Below are 18,243 nucleotides of genomic sequence, written 5' to 3' on the forward strand. Positions count from 1 at the left end.
ATTTGTCGTTTCTAATGGCTGAGTAATATTCCATTGTATACATAAACCACAGCTTCTTTATCCATTCATCTTTCGATGGACACTGAGGTTCCTTCCACAGTTTGGCTACTGTGGACATTGCTACTATAAACATTGGAGTGCAGGTGTCCTGGCATTTCACTGCATCTGTATCTTTGGGGGTAAATCCCCAGCAGTGCAATTGCTGGGTTGTAGGGCAGGTCTATTTTTAACTCTTTTGGAACCTCCACACAGTTTTCCAGAGTGGTTGCACCAGGTCACATTCCCACCAAGAGTGCAAGAGGGTTCCCCTTTCTCCACATCCTCTCCAACATTTGTAGTTTCCTGCCTTGTTAATTTTCACCATTCTCACTGGGGTGAGGTGGGATCTCATTGTGGTTTTGATCTGTATTTCCCTGATGACCAGTGATATGGAGCATTTTCTCATGTGCTTGTTGGCTATGTCTATGTCTTCCTCTGTGAAGTTTCTGTTCATATCTTTTGCCCATTTCGTGATTGAATTGTTTGATTCTTTGCTGTTGAGTTTAATAAGTTCTTTATAGATCTTGGAAACTAGCCCTTTATCTGATAGGTCATTTGCAAATATCTTCTCCCATTCTCACATTCTGTCTTTTAGTTTTGTGTACTGTTTCTTTTGCTATGCAGAAACTTTTTATCTTGATTAAGTCCCAATAATTCATTTTTGCTTTTGTTTCTCTTGCCTTCATGGATGTTTCTTGCAAGAAGTTCTGTCTGGTTTTAGAATCAAGATAATGCTAGCCTCGTAGAATGAGTTTGGAAGTTTTCCTTCCATTTTTATTTTTTGGAACACTTTGAGAAGAATAGGTAGAAATCCTTACCAAATCTTCTCTAAGTGTCTTAAATAATTCCCCGGGGAAGCCATCTAGCCTTAGATTTTTTTTTTGGGGGGGGGGGGAGATTTTTGATTACTGATGCAATTTATTTGCTGGTTATTAGTCTGTTCAAGCTTTCTATTCTTTCCTGTTTCAGTTTTGGTAGTTTATTTTCCTAGGAATTTATCCATTTCTTCCAGATTGCCCAATTTATTAGCCTATAATTGCTCACAGTATTCTCTTTGTATTTCTCTAGTGGTGTTATTTTTCCTCTCTGATTTGTGATTTTATTTGGGTCCTTTCTCTTTTCTTTTTGTAGGTCTAGTGAAGAGTTTATAAATTTTATTGATTTTTTTTTCAAAGAAACAACTTCTGGTTTCATTGATCTGTTCTCCTGGGTTTTTAAATTTTTATTTCTACATAATTTATTTCTGCTCTGATCTTTATTATTTCCCTTCTTCTGCTGACTTTAGGCTTCATTTGGTGTTCTTTTCCTAGCTCTGTTAGATGTAAGGTTAGGTTGTGTATTTGAGATTTTTCTTGCTTCTTGATGTAGGCCTGTATTGCTATACACTTCCCTCTTATGACCACTTTTGCTGTATGTCAAAGGCTTTGGATCATCATGTTTTAATTTCATTTGTTTCCATGTACTTTTTAAAATTTCTTCTTTAATTTCCTAGTTGACCCATTCACTCTTTAGTAGAATATTCTTTAATCTCCATGTATTTGTGGTCTTTCCAAATTTTTTCTTGTGGTAACTTCAAGTTTCATAGAATTGTGGTCAGAAAATAGGCATGGTATGATCTCAATCTTTTTGTACTTGTTTATATCTGATTTGTGACCCAATATGTGGTCTGTTTTGGAGACTGTTCCGTGTGCATGTGAGAAAAATGTGTAATCTGCTGTTTTAGGATGAAATGTTCTGAGTATATTAAATCCATCTGGTCCAGTGTGTCATTCAAAGCCACTGTTTCCTTGCTGATCTGTTTAAATGATCTGCCCATTGCTGTAAGTGGGGTATTGAAGTCCCCTACTATTATTGTATTATTATGAATGAGTTCCTTTATGTTTGTTGTTTTGTATATATTTGAGTGCTACAACATTGGGAGCATAAATATTGACAATTGTTACATCTTCTTGTTGGACAGACCCTTTTATTATGATATCATGCCCTTCCTCATCTTTTGTTACAGTCTTTGGAATAAAATCTAGTTTGTCTGATATAACTATGGCTACTGAAGGTTTCTTTTGATGTCCATTAGTATGGCAGATAGTTATCTATCCCCTCACTTTTAATCTGCAGTTGTCTTTAGGTCTAAAATGAGTCTGTTGTAGGCAGCAGATAGATGGGTCTTATTTTTTAACCCATTCTAACAGTGTATGTCTTTTGATTGGAGCATTTAGTCCATTTACATTCAGAGTGACTATTGATAGATACGAATTTAGTGCCATTATATTGCCTGTAAAGTCATTTCTGGAGATTTTCTCTATTCCTTTCTAGTCTTTGTTGCCTTAGGTTTTTCTTTCCCACTTTTAATACATTTTTTTAGGGACTGCTTAGTGGTCACAAACTCCTTTAGTTTGTCTGGGAAACTCTATCTCTCTATCTGTTCTGAGTGACAGCCTTGCTAGATAGAGTATTCTTGACTGCAGATTTTTCTTTGTTGCCTTAGGTTTCTCTTTCCCACTTTTAATATATTTTTTAGGGACTGTTTAGTGGTCACAAACTCCTTTAGTTTGTCTGGGAAACTCTCTCTATCTGTTCTGAGTGACAGCCTTGCTAGATAGAGTATTCTTGACTGCAGATTTTTCCCTTTCAGCACGTTGAATATATCATGCCACTTTCTTCTGGCTTATCAAGTTTCTGCAGAGAGGCCTGTTGCTAACTTTATTTGTTTTCCCTTGTAAGTTAGGGAGGGACTTTTCTCTTGCTGCTTTTAGGATTTTTATCTCTAGACTTTGCCAATTTAACTATGATATGTCTTGGTGTTGGCCTGCTTTTGTTGATTTTGATAGGAGTCATCTGTGCCTCCTGGATTTAGATATATGTATCCTTCCCCAGATTATGGATGTTTTCAGCTATAATTTCCTCAAGTAAACTTGCCCCCCTTTTTCTCCCTCTCTTATTCTTTTGGGATTCCTATGCTACAAATGTTATCATACTTTGTGGAGTTGCTGAGTTCCTTAAGTCTATATTCATGATCCAATATTTTTCTTTCCCTCTTCTTTTTAGCTTCATTATTTTCCATAATCTAATCTTCTATATCACTGATTCATTCCTCTGCTTCTTCCATCTTTGTGGTCATTACATCCAGTCACTTTCACAACTTGGTTATTGCATTTTTATTTCAGCCTGACTAGTTTTTAGGTCTTTTGTCTCTGTAGTAAGAGACTCCCTAGTGTCTTCTATGCTTTTCTCAAGCCCAGCTAATATGCTTATGATTGTTGTTTTAAATTCCGGATTAAGCCTATTACCTATATCTCTTTTGATGAGATCCCTGGCCATGACCATTCTTTCTTTTGGGATGAATTCTTCCTTCTTGGCATTCTGTCTAGATCTCTGTATTCTATGTGTTAGGAAAGCCTGTTAAGTTTCCTGCTCCTGAGAATGTTGGCTTTATTAAGAAGAGGTCATATACTGTCCAGGACTTGGCACTTCACAAAGTATTACTGGTGTATGCTGTGTACACTTCTGCTGCTGTATTTTGGCTGCTCTTTCCCTCATGTCAGTCCTCTGCAGAATTTCTCCTTGCATACAGTGGGGAGTTTTTGAACTTTGTCAATGGTATGGCAAGTTATAACTAGGTGTGCTCTGATCTACTTGTTAAGGCAAACCTGATGCTATTTCCATGAGAGTTGAAGCTTTACAGCACTCTATGGTCAGTCAACATGATATGTTCAGGGGGGGGTTGTTATATATGATCTCAGGGGGAGGGACCTACTGCTCTGGTTCTCAGGCATGCATACCCTAGAAAAGCATCATTTATAGAGCACAGAGTGTGGGGCTTGGTGTAAGCGGTTTATGCCTCCACTGTTAGTGTTGTGCTGCTTCATGAGGTTACTTCATACTAAGGGGCAGGGAAGAGAAATAGTTCCAGTCCCCTCTGACATCTATGGAAAGGGGGTTCATGCCCACAGCAGTCTGGGAAGCCTTCACAAAAGAGCAAATAATCTCCCCTCGTGTGTTCTGAGTGTCCCTGAGATCCCTGCTTTCACCCTGCCTATATCTGGGCTATCTACCCACATGGGAGCACAGCACACCTGTGTTTTTTCCCAGTCAGACTGGCTGAGTTTTAAAACTCCAAACCTTAGGGACCTCCTGTGGTGCAGGCCCATGCTGGTCCTCTGAGGGTGGGTCTCACCTTGCTGGGGCTGGTGCAGGTTTTTCCCAGAAGGGCAGTCACACCAAAAAACAGGAGCTTGGAGATTGTAATAAAGTGCAGCAAAAATCTGTCCCTCTCATTTTCCTAGTCAGTGGCTTTGGGGAGGTGTTTTCTTTGTGTGATCCCCTGTGCACTTCTCTGTCTCTCCTATTCTTTCTCTCCTCCCTCTCCTCTTTCCATGATCAGGGTTCCCCTCTGTAGCACCTGCCATCCCTTTCTCTCCCAAATCATGTCTCTGAACCTCCTATCATCCATAATGTGGCCTCTTCTCTCCCTCAAGTGCAGTTTGTTCTGTCAGTCCTCAGACTGATTTCTTAGGTGTTCAGAATGATTTTATATGTATCTAGCTGTGTTTGAGGGAGGTGGCATGCCTAGCATCCTCCTACTACTCCCCCATCTTAGATAAACATATTTTATAGACAATATTGTCACCAAATGAGGTGGACACTTGACGGGATGAGCACTGGGTGTTTTTCTGTATGTTGGTAAATTGAACACCAATAAAAATTAATTAAAAAAATATTGTCACCAAATGTTATCTTTCTTTTCAATATTCATATCTTATTTATTTTGATATTCATAGCTCTATGTGTTCCAGTGAAATTTTGAACAGAGAAGAGAGCACACATTTTTGTTCCTTGATTTAATGGGAAATGTTCTTACATTTCACATTTAAGTGTGCTTGCTATAGAATTTAGGAATTTGAAGTTCTAGTCTAATGTTAGTTTACTTTTTTTTAAACCATGAACTTGTTTTGAATTTTTTTTCAGAGACATTTTATGTACCCATTGACATGATCAAGTGGGTTTTTTCCCTCTAATTTGTATAGGGAATTATAATTGAAAGTATTTTCTAATGTAAAATCATATTTTTGTTCCTCAGGTACAGCCTATTTGTTCATTTAATTCACTGTTATGTTGAATATGCTATTAAGTAATTTAGAATATTTGCTGCTATGTGAGTGAGCTTAGCTCAGGTGTTCTTTTCATGGGGTGTTCTCATCTGGTTTTTGAATGAAAGAGCACTAGCATGGCAAAATGAGTTGAATAATTACCCATTTTGTATGCTTTGGAAGAGTGTACATAAGATGGTAATTTGTTTTTCCCTGAATATTTGGTAGAACTGGCCTCCCAAATTGCTGTGTCCTGGAACATTTGATGGCAGCTGGAGTTTTTAATATAGTTTCAGTTTTTTTATTGTTGATAAAACTTTTCAGCAGTCAATGTCCTTAGAATTTCAAATTTAATGGCATAATATTCTTAATAAAACCTTTTATTACAGAAATTATCAAAGAAAAACATCAATAAAGAGAATAATATAATGTGCCCAGTATACCTGACATTCAGCATCAACCATATTCAATACAATATGGTTCCAATTATACCTTCACTTTCTTCCCTTTTTTTTTTTTTTTTTTTGCTATTGGAATAATTTGAAGCATATCCAAAATAGCATACGCTTTTTTCCTAAATATTTCACATACATTTATAAAACATATTTACCTTTTCATAAAATATAAATTTAATACAAGTATCTTTTCTAAACATTTAAATAATCATTAAATGCCCAGGTAATTTTCATGTTTACCTAACAGATATATACTTTTAAAAAAAGTTTCTTTGAATCAGTGTCTGAATCTGATCTAATCACCACAATTGTTTTTTATGTCACTTAAATCTTTTTTAATCTATGATTCCTTCCCTCATTAACTCTTTTTCCTTGAAACTATTATTATTTTTAAAAAACAGCATTTATGTTCTGTTCAGTTACCCACAGTATGGATTTTGCTGAATACCATGTTTGTAATATCCCTTAACATGTTCTTCAGACATTACTTTCTAACACTACAAGATAGCCCAGGTTCATTTTGGATATATACTGCCCCAGTCCTAGAATTACCCATTTCTCCAAAGAGCCCTAGTTTCTTTGATTGGATTATAGTTTAAAAAAAATCTAGATCTCAGTGCAATGTATGCTTGTTGCTACTGGAGACTTGTTACTTATAGGCCCTCTCAGGTAACAGCAATGAAATATGTGTATATTAACCCATATATATACATGTGTGTAAATACTTATATATGTAACTATCTGTATCTACATTAAGTTGAACATGAGTTGATGCTCATAATTGCAATTCTAATCCATTATCACGAAGATCATTTTAGGGGGCGGGGCAAGATGGCGGAAGAGTAGGGTCCTCAAGTCACCTATCCCCACCAACTTACCTAGATAACTTTCAAATCATCCTGAAAACCTATGAATCCGACCTGAGATTTAAAGAGAGAACAGCTGGAATGCTACAGAGAGGAGTTTGTGCTTCTAACAAGTACAACTCATTTTTAGCCACTCCGCACTAAGCAAAATGACTAGAAAGAAGAACTCACCACAAAAGAAAGAATCAGAAACAGTACTCTTTCCCACGGAGTTACAAAATTTGGATTACAATTCGATGTCAAAAAGCCAATCAGAAGCACAATTATAAAGCCACTGGTGGCGCTGGAAAAAAGCATAAAGGATTCAAGAGACTTCATGACTGCAGAATTGAGATCTAATCAGGCCAAAATTAAAAGAACAATTAAATGAGATGCAATCCAAACTGGAGGTCCTAACTATGAGGGTTAATGAGGTAGAAGAACGAGTGAGTGACATAGAAGATAAGTTGATGGCAAGGAAGGAAGTTGAGGAAAGAAGAGAAAAACAATTAAAAGACCATGAAGAAAGGTTAAGGGAAATAAATGACAGCCTCAGATGGAAAAAAAAATTTACATTTAATTGGGGTTCCAGAGGGCCACAAAAGAGACAGAGGACCAGAAAGCGTATTTGAACAAATCATAGCAGAGAACTTCCCTAACGTGGAGAGGGAAACAGGCATTCAGATCCAGGAGATACAGAGCCTCCCCCCCTAAAATCAATAAAAACCATTCAACACCTCGACGTTTAATAGTGAAACTTGCAAATTTCAAAGATAAAGTGAAGATCTTTAAAGCACCAAGAGACAAGAGATCCCTAACTTCTATGGGGAGAAATATGACATTAACAGCAGACCTCTCCACAGAGACCTGGCAGGCCAAAAAGGGCTGGCAGGATAGATTCAGGATCCTAAATGAGAAGAACATGCAGCCAAGAATACTGTATCCAGCAAGGCTCTCATTCAGAATAGAAGGAGAGATAAAGAGCTTCCAAGATAGGCTGGAACTGACAGAATATATGACCACCAAACCAGCTCTGCAAGAAATATTAAGGGGGGCTCTGTAAAAGAAAGAGAGGGCAACCCTGGTGGCTCAGCAGTTTAGCGCCACCTTCAGCCCAGGGTGTGATCCTGGAGACCTGGGATCAAGTTCCATGTTAGGCCCCCTGTATGGAGCCTGCTTCTCCCTTTGCCTGTGTCTTTGCCTCTCTCTCTGTGTGTGTCTCTCATGAATGAATGAATAAAATCTTTAAAAAAAAAAAAAAAGAAAGAGGAAGCCTGAAGAAATAAGCCACAAAACAGGGACTGAATTAGTATTATGATGACATTAAATTCATATCTTTCTATAGTAACTCTGAACGTGAATGGGCTTAATGATCCCATCAAAAGACGCAGGGTTTCAGACTGGAAAAAAAGAAAGACCCATCAATTTGCTGTCTACAAGAGACTCATTTTATTTATTTTATTTATTTTTATTTATTTATGATAGTCATCACAGAGAGAGAGAGAGGCAGAGACACAGGCAGAGGGAGAAGCAGGCTCCATGCATGGGGAGCCCGACGTGGGATTCGATCCCGGGTCTCGAGGATCGCGCCCTGGGCCAAAGACAGGCGCTAAACCGCTGCGCCACCCAGGGATCCCCCAAGAAACTCATTTTAGACGTAAGGACACTTACAGCCTGAAAATGAAAGGTTGGAGAACCATTTACCATTCAAATGGTCCTCAAAAGAAAGCAGGGGTAGCAATCCTCATATTAGATAAATTAAAGTTTATCCCAAAGACTGTAGTAAGACATGAAGAGGGACACTATATCATACTTAAAGGATCTATCCAACAAGAGGACCTAACAATCATAAATATTTATGCCCTTAATGTGGGAGCTGCCAAGTTATCAATCAATTAATAACCAAAGTTAAGACATATTAGATAATAATACACTTATACTGGGAGACTTCAACACGGTGTTTTCTGCAAATGACAGATATTCTGAGCACAACATCTCCAAAGAAACAAGAGCTTTAAATGATACACTGGACCAGATGGATTTCACAGATATTTACAGAAGTTTACACCCAAATGCAACTGAATACATATTCTCAAGTGCATAAGGAACTTTCTCCAGAATAGACCACATACTGGGTCACACATCGGGTCTGAACCGATACTAAAAGATTGTGATTGTCCCCTGCATATCTTCAGAACATAATGCTTTGAAACGTGAACTCAATCGATTACAAGAAGAAATTTGGAAGAAATTCAAACATGTGGAGGTTAAAGACCATCCTGCTAAAAGATGAAAGGGTCAACCAGGAAATTAGAGAAGAATTAAAAAGATTTGTGGAAACTAATGAGAATGAAGATAGAACTGTTCAAAATCTTTGGGATACAGCAAAAGCCATCCTGAGAGGGAAATACATTGCAATACAGGCGTCCCTCAAAAAATTGGAAGAAACTCAAATACATAAGCTAACCGTGCACCTAAAGGAAATGGAGAAAGAACAGCAAATAAAACCTACACCCAGCAGAAGAAGACAGTTAATAAAGATTCGAGCAGAACTCAATGAAATAGAGACCAGAAAAACTGTAGAACAGATCAACAAAACCAGGAGTTGGTTCTTTGAAAAAATTAATAAGATAGATAAACCATTAGCCAGCCTTATTAAAAACAAAAGAGAAAAGATTCTAATTAATAAAATCATGAATGAAAAAAGAGAGATAACCACCAATACCAAGCAAATACAAATGATTTTAAAAATATATTAGGAGCATCTATACGCCAATAAATTAGGCAATCTAGAAGAAATGGATGCATTTCTGGAAAACCACAAACTACCAAAACTGGAACAAGAAGAAATAGAAAACCTGAACAGGCCAATAACCAGGGAGGAAATTGAAGCAGTCATCAAAAGCCTCCCCAAACACAAAAGTTCAGGGCCAGATGGCTTCCCAGGGGAATTCTATTAAATGTTTAAAAAAGAAATGATACCTATTCTACTAAAGCTGTCCCAAAAGATAAAAAGGGATGGAATACTTCCAAATTCGTTGTATGAGGCCAGCGTCACCTTAATTCCAAAACCAGACAAAGATCCCACCAAAAAGGAGAATTATAGACCAATATCCCTGATGAACATGGATGCAAAAATTCTCAACAAGATACTAGCCAATATTATCCAATAGTACATTAAGAAGATTATTCACTATGACCATGTGGGATTTATCCCCTGAGGCAAGGCTGGTTCAACACTCATAAAGCAATCAACGTGATAGATCATATCAACTGGAGAAAAAACAAGAACCATATGATCCTCTCAATAGATGCAGAGAAAGCATTTGACAAAATACAGCATCCATTCCTGATCAAAACTCTTCAGAGTGTAGGGATAGAGGGAACATTCCTCAGCATCCTAAAAACCATCTACAAAAAGCCCACATCAAATATCATTCTCAATGGGGAAACACTGGCAGCCTTCAGGAACACGACAGGGATGTCCAGTCTCAACCTGCTATTCAACATGGTACTAGAAGTCCTAGCCTCAGCAATCAGGCAACAAAAAGAAATAAAAGGCATTCAAATTGGCAAAGAAGAAGTCAAACTCTCCCTCTTCACAGATGACATGGTACTGTACATAGAGAATGCAAAAGACTCCACCCCAAGATTACTAGAACTCATATAGCAATTCAGCAGTGTGGCAGGATACAAAATCAATGCACAGAAATCAGTGGCATTTCTATACACTAACAATGAGACTGAAGAAAGAGAAATTAAGGAGTCAATCCCATTTGCAATTGCACCCCAAAACATAAGATACCTAGGAATAAACTAAACAAAGATCTATACCCTAAAAACTACTGAACACTTTTGAAAGAAATTGAGAAAGACACAAAGAGATGGAAAATATTCCATGCTCATGGGTTGGAAGAATTAATATTGTGAATATGTCAATGCTACTCAGGGCAATTTACACATTTAATGCAATCCCTATCAAAATACCATGGACTTTCTTCACAGAGTTGGAACAAATAATAATAATATTTATTTGGAATCAGAAAAGACTCCGAATAGCCAGGGGCATATTGAAAAAGAAAACCAGAGCTGGGGGCATCACAAGGCCAGATTTTAGGTTCTACTACAAAGCTGTGATCATCAAGACAGTGTGGTACTGACACAAAAACAGACACATAGATCAATGGAACAGAATAAAGAATCCAGAAATGGGCCCTCAACTCTATGGTCAACTAATATTCGACAAAGCAGGAAAGACTATCCACTGGAAAAAGGACAGTCTCTTCAATAAATGGCGCTTGGAAAATTGGACAGCCACGTGCAGAAGAATGAAACTAGACCATTCTCTGACACCAGACACAAAGATACACTCAAAATGGATGAAAGATCTAAATGTGAGACAAGAATCCATCAAAATCCTAGAGGAGAACACAGGCAACACCCTTTTTTAACTTGGCCACAGCAACTTCTTGCAAGATACATCCATGAGGGCAAGAGAAAGAAAAGCAAAAATGAATTATTGGGACTCAATCAAGATAAAAAGTTTCTGCATAGTCAAAGAACAGTCAGCAAAACTAAAAGACAACCTACAGAATGGGAGAAGATATTTGCAAAAGATCTATCAGATAAGGGCTAGTATCCAAGATCTATAAAGAACTTATTAAACTCAACAGCAATGAAAGAAATAATCCAATCATGAAATGGGCAAAAGACATGAACAGAAATCTCACAGAGGAAGACATAGACATGGCCAACAAGCACATGAGGAAATGCTCTGCATCACTTGCCATCAGGGAAATACAAATCAAATCACAATGAGATCCCACCTCACACCAGTGAGAATGGGGAAAATTAACAAGGCAGGAAACAACAAATGTTGGAGAGGATGTGGAGAAAAGGGAACCCTCTTACACTGTTGGTGGGAATGTGAACTGGTGCAGTCACTCTGGAAAACTGTGTGGAGGTTCCTCAAAGAGTTAAAAATAGACCTGCCCTACGACCCAGCAATTGCACTGCTGGGGATTTACCCCAAAGATACAGATGCAGTGAAACATGGGGACACCTGCACCCCCGATGTTTCTAGCAGCAATGTCCACAATAGTCCAACTGTGGAAGGAGCCTCGGTGTCCATCCAAAGATTTGAGCTGTGGTGTGTGTATACAATGGAATATTCCTCAGTCATTAGAAACCACAAATACCCACCATTTGCTTCGATGTGGATGGAACTGGAGGGCATTATGCTGAGTGAAGTAATCAATCAGAGAAGGAAAAACATTATATGGTCTTTCATTTGGAGAATATAAAAAATAGTGAAAGGAAATAAAGGAGAAAGGAGAGAAAATGAGTGGAAATATCAGAGAGGGTGACAGAGCATGGGAGACTCCTAACACTGGGAAAAGAACAAGGGGTGGCAGAAAGGGAAGTAGGTGGGGGGTTGGGGTGAATGGGTGTCAGGCACTGTGGGGGCACTTGATGAAATGAGCACTGGTGTTATGCTATCTATATGTTGGCAAATTGAACTCCAATAAAAAATATACAAAAAAAAAAAAAACCAAAGATCATTTTAGCTTCTTCTCCTTGCTTACTTGTAAAATCCCAATCAACAGTGAGAAACCTGGCTCTTACCATTTGCCAATTCAATTAATTGTTCAATTCCAATATACACATATAGTTCCTTTTGACTTTAGTATTATAGCATTCATTTCCAAAGTTGGGTGGCAACTTTCCCTTTATATCCTTTGGGGAGGTTATTTCATCCTTTTCTCTTTCAGTTAGAATATTTTGCCACATTCTGCATTTCATTCCAGGTTTCCTTGACCTCCTAAATTATTTTTTTCACTTTCATACATTAATGTTTCCTCTGTGTTGTCAAGTTGTCTTTTTTTGACAAATACATACTCTCATGCATACTCCATTGCAGTATCATATAAAATAGCTTGTTGTCCTCATAAATCCCTTGTAATTAAACTATTTAAGCCTTTTTCTCTATGTTTACTATCTCTATGATTTTTCCCTTCCCAGCATGTCATATAAGTGTAAGCAAATACTTTCCAGCCTTTTCCAACTGGCTTCTTTCGCTTAGCAACACACATTTAAGATTCATTCAAGACTTTGCACATCTCATAGGTCACTATTTTTTATTGATGACTAGTGTCAATTGTAAGGTTGTGCCATAGTTTATCAATTCATCTATTGAAGAATCTCTTGGTTTGCTTCCAGATTCAAATAAGCAACTATGAATATTCTCATGTAAGTTTTTGTGTAGTCATAAGTTTCTAAATCAGTTGGGTAAAAATACCGAGGAGTGTGCTGGCTGGATCTTATGGTGAGACTGTGTTCAATTTTTAAAGAAAATGACAAACTAGCTTCTAAAGTGGATGTACCATTTTGCATTCCTACCAGAAGTGAATGAGAGGTCCTCTTGCTCGGCATTGTCATCAGCCATTGGATTGGTAAGTTATTTTCAATTTTAGACATTCCAGTAGGTAGGTAGAGGCATTTTGTTGTTGTTTAATTTGCAATTCCCTAATAACAAATTATATTCAGCATCTTTCCCTAAGCTTACTTGCTACCTGTATGTTTTTTTTTTCATGAAGTATCTGCTCAGATCTTCTATTTTTTTAGCGAATTGTTTTGTACTGTTAAGTTCTAAGAGTTTTTTGTATTTTATATGCAAGTCCTTTATTTTCTCCCTGTCTCTTTTGATTCTTTTAGTAGCATCTTTCACAGAGCACATATTTAGATTTTTTTAAGCAAAGTCCAACTTACCAATTTTTTCTTTAGTGGATCATGCTTTGGGTATTGGATTTAAAAACTCATTACTAGGGATGCCTGAGTGGCTCAGTGGTTGAGCATCTGCTTTCGGCTCAGGGCATGACCTGTGGGTCCGCATCTGGCTCTCTGCAGGGAGCCTGCTTCTCCCTCTGCCTATGTCTCTGCCTCTCTCTCTGTGTGTGTCTCTCATGAATAAATAAATAAGATCTTAAAAAAAACCTCATCACTGATTCTGAAGTTATGTAGATTTTCTCCTATGGGTTTTGTTTTTTGTTTTTCTAACAGATTTTGTAGTTTCTTCATTTCTCACTTAAGTCTACAAGCTATTTTGGGTTAATTTTTATAAAAGGTGTAAAATTTTGTCTAGGTTTATACCTAGGTTTTGTTAGCTTTACACTTAAGTATTTCATTTTGAAGGGAACATTGTAAATGGCATTTTTTACTTAAAATTCCATTTATCATTACTGCTATATACAAAAGCAATTGGCTTTTTAATATTAGTCTTGTTTTCTGTAACCTTGCTATAATTACCTTTTATTTTATTTTTTTTAAAGATTCACTTATTCACTTGAGACAGAGCGGGGGGAGGGGCAGAATGAGAGGGAAAAAAAAGAACCCCAAGTAGATTCTGTACTGAGCACAGAGCCTGTTGTAGGCCTGATCCCATGACCCCAAGATCACAACCGGAGCTGAAATCAAGAGCTTGACACAACCAACTGCACCACCCAGGCACCTCTATAATTATACTTTAGTTCCAAGAGATTCTGTTGTTATCAATTCCTTGGTGCTTTCTCTCTAAACAAACTTTTCCTTGGTGAACCAAGCGAGCCATATTTTTCTTTCCCCAAATGTACGTATTTTATTTCCTTTTTTTTATTGTACTAGATAAGACTTCCAGTACAATGTTGAATATGAGTTGTCAGAGGAGATATCCTTGCCTTTTTCCTGACCTTGGGTGGAAAGCATTGTGGAACTTCTATTCCCAGTTTACTGAAACTATTTTTTTTAAATCATGAATGTGTGTTGAATTTTATCAAATGCTTTTTCTCCATCAATTAATGTAATTTTTTTCTTTAGCTTATTGATGTCATCAGTTTCATTAATTGATTTTGAATGTTAAACCAGCCTTGGATACCTGGAATAAATCTCACTTGGTCACGGTATATAATTATTTTTATATATGTTGGACTCAATTTGCTTATTTTTTTAAGATAATTTGATCTATTTTTATGAGCAATACTGGTCTGTAGTTTTCCTTTTTTGTAATATCTTTAACAGTTTTTGGTGTTAGGATAATGGTCTCATAGAATGAGGTTCAAGCCTTCCTTCTGCTTTCTATTTTGGAAGATTTGTGAAGAAATGCTGTTAGTTCTTCTTAGTTACACTGGCAAACTCTACCAAACAATCTAGGCATAGTGATTTGCCTTTTGAAAGATATCAATTATCGATTTAATTTATTTAGTAGATATAAGTTTATTCAGATTATCTTTTTATCCTTATGTGACTTTTTGTAGTTTGTGTTATTAAAGGTAATTTTACCTAATTTACTACATTTGTAGACATAGAGTTGTCATAGTATTCCTTTAATTCCTTCATTATCCTTTTAAGGTCCATAGCATCAGTATCGATGACCCCTTTCTAATTTTTGATATTGGTAATTGGTGTCTTCTAATTTTTTTCTTAATTAGCCTTGACAAAAGATCATCAATTTTGTTGATCTTTTCAAATAACTAGTTTTGATTTTGATTTTCTTCTTTTTAATTCTTCTTTTTAATTTTATTGATTTTAAAATTTTTCCTTATTTATTTTCTTCTGCTTGCCATAGGCTTAATTCACTCTTCTTTTTCTAGACTTCTAAGATGCGATCTTAAGTTTTGGTTAGAGATCTTTTCTTCGTTAATACATTTAATGCTATCAATTTATCTCTAAGCATTGTTTTTGCTGCATTCCACAAATTTTGATAATTTGCATTTTTATTTTAACTTAATTCAAGACATATTAAAATTTATATTGAGGCTTTTCCCTGACTCAGGGGTATTTGGAAATGTGTCGTTTAACTTGCAAGTTACGTTACCTTTCCTCTCCTTCTGATATTCCAGTTACCTAAGTATTATACCTTTTGAAATTGTCCACACTTCTTGGATATTCTGTTCTGAGATTTATTTATTTATTTATTTATTTATTTCCTTTTAATTTCAATTTGGGGGATTTATGTTGGCATATTTTCAAAGTCACTGATTCTTTCCTCAGCCAGGTCTAGTCTATTGATGAGCTCACTAAAAACATTCTTAATTTATTTTACAGTGTCTTTTTTTTAACTTCTGGAATTTCCTCTTGAAACTTTCTTAGAGTTCCCATATCTAAGCTTATATCCACTTGCCTGTCTTGCATATTTTCTCTTTTTCTCATTACAAAACCTTTAACATATGTCCTAGTTATTTTAAATTCCCTGTCCAATAATTTCAACCTATTTTTCATATCTGAGTCAGTTTCTGATGTTTGCTTTGTCTCTTCAAACTGTATTTTTCTTTTAGCATACCATGCAACTTGTCAAAAAGCCAGATGAAAAAAAAAGGACAGTAGAAACTGAAGTAAGTAGGTCTTTGTAGTGTGAGGTTTTATGGTAGTCTAATATTGCAGCTGCAACAGCCGGAGACTTATGTTTTGCATAATGTCCTTTCTTTTCTCTCCTCTGTTGTCTGTGGGTTTCCCTAGGAACTACATCTTAAATAGATCATGTATCTTGCCATAGTTTCAGCTATAATCTACTCTTATTATAATAGAGATATATTGATATGGTGGTAAGGTACAGGAGAGGGGGAATTTTCTATATTATAATTAAATCTCAGTCTTTTGTGTCTATTTTCTTATTTTTTAAAGATTTTATTTATTTATTCATAAGAGAGAGAGAGAGAGAGAGAGAGAGAGACAGAGACAGAGACACAGGCAGAGGGAGAAGCAGGCTCCATGCAAGGAGCCTGAGGTGGGACTCAATCCCAGGTCTCCAGGATCAGGCCCTGGGCTGAAGGCAGCGCTAAACCGCTGAGCCACCCGGGCTGCCCCTTATGTCTATTTTCTTAAGCTGTGTCCTTCAGAAATTTTTCTTACCTTCCCTCTCCACTTAGGTAAGACATACATGCTAAAGGTGGCTGAAGTAGGGTAATTGCCTTCTGCCTATATGAAATAAGACCATCTTGTAAAGTTTTTTTTTTTTCGAGAGTAATTCTTTGATTTGGAGAATTCATTGTGTGTACTTAAAAATGATTATTTTACCGTTCCCACTGCCAAATAACTAAGATGATTTTTCCTGGCTTCTCACTGTGAGAGTTTAATGGGGCTTTTGGAAGTAAAAATCCATGAAAGTATGGGGCTCCCTTAAAACTGTATATCCAAGAGATTTTCACTTTAATGCTAGTTCATATTCAGCCTCTAGCAATTTGTCAATGTTTCCATTGTTGAAAGATAAACAGAGGCATATGAAAATTTTTAAGAGTTTATTTGAATGAAGATTAACTTCAAGCAGGCAGCCCCAAACCAGAAGTGATTAGCAGCACTCTACCTACAGGAGCCCAGGAAGATATTTTTTTTTTTCCAGGAAGATATTTTATAGAGGATACATGGAAGCAAAGTAAGGAAATTATTGATTGGCCATATCTTAAAGCCTACTTGACTGTTTGTGATTGGTTGTCTTTAAGTTTCAATTTCATTGAATGTATGCATTTAAAGGCTAAGATTTTTGTTTGCTTATGTAGGCCACCATGGCATTAGAGCTTCCTCAGTCTAAAGGACTCCTTATTTAATTAATGTAACATCACTTAAGTATTTCTACCAGTTTATAACTCTGATGACTTCTACTACTGCTAAGCTGATCTCCACTGTGTTTGCCTTTATTCACCTATCTTTCCCAATTTTGGAGTGACAGTTTTACATGCAACTTCAGTTCTCTGATGACAAAAGGTATTGATTTTCAGTTAATTCAGAATTTGTTGTTGTTATTGTTGGAATGATAGGAGTGAGAACTTCTAAGAACTTTACATGTGACAGCAGAAATGGAGAGTCTGCCACATTTTTAATACAAATTTAAAACTTTATTTTGACAACTTAAAAAATAGGTACAAAATAATGTCACAGACACCTGAGTACCCAGTACCAGATTTTATATTGAACAGATTGTTATAACCACAGTTTATGGCTTAATTTGAGGATCTGAGACTGAAGTTTAAGGCCAGTCTATTACAATATTTCTGGGTCTGTACTAAGAGAGGTCTGGTGTTGTAAGAGCCGAATTTGTGGCTTCAATGGGTCATTTGGTTTGGTTATTTCTATTATTTACCGTTGTGTACCCTGACACTACCAGTAACCTTGCATGTATGTTGTTCTGCATATATGTGAGTACATCTTTAGAATGAATTAATAGTAGTGGAATGATTCAAGATCAAAGGATATGTACATTTTCTATTCTTCAGTCAACCTTGGTAATATATTAGTGATATATTTCCTAAAATATATTCCAATTAATATAAATTTTCAAGTCTTCTGGCTGCAGGTTGTTCAATGTTTTTATCTTAAGATTTGAATTCTTTAATATATTTCTACATGTTACTTTTTCTTCTTTTTTCTTTTTGTGATTTTGTTTTTATTTTAATTCTAGTTAGCATAGAGTGTTATATTAGTTTCAGGTGTACAGTATAGTGATTCAATAACTCCATGCCTCACCCAGTGCTTATTACAAGTGCACTCCTTAATCCCTATCACCTATTTAACTCCTCACCTACCTCCCCTCTGGTAACCATCAATGTATTCCCTATAATTAAGAATCTGTTTCTTGGTTTACCCCTCCCCCCTTTTTTCATCCCCTTTGGTCATTTGTTTTATTTCCTAAATTCCCACATGAGTGAAATTATATGGTATTTGTCTTACTCTGAATGGCTTATTTCACTCAGCATTACACCCTCCAGTTCCATCCACATTGAAGTAAATGGTGGGTATTCATCCTTTCTGATGACTAATATTCAATTGTGTGTGTGCTTGTGTGTGTGTGTT

The sequence above is a fragment of the Vulpes vulpes genome, chromosome X (genome assembly GCF_048418805.1).
Source record: "Vulpes vulpes isolate BD-2025 chromosome X, VulVul3, whole genome shotgun sequence".
NCBI lineage: Eukaryota > Metazoa > Chordata > Mammalia > Carnivora > Canidae > Vulpes > Vulpes vulpes.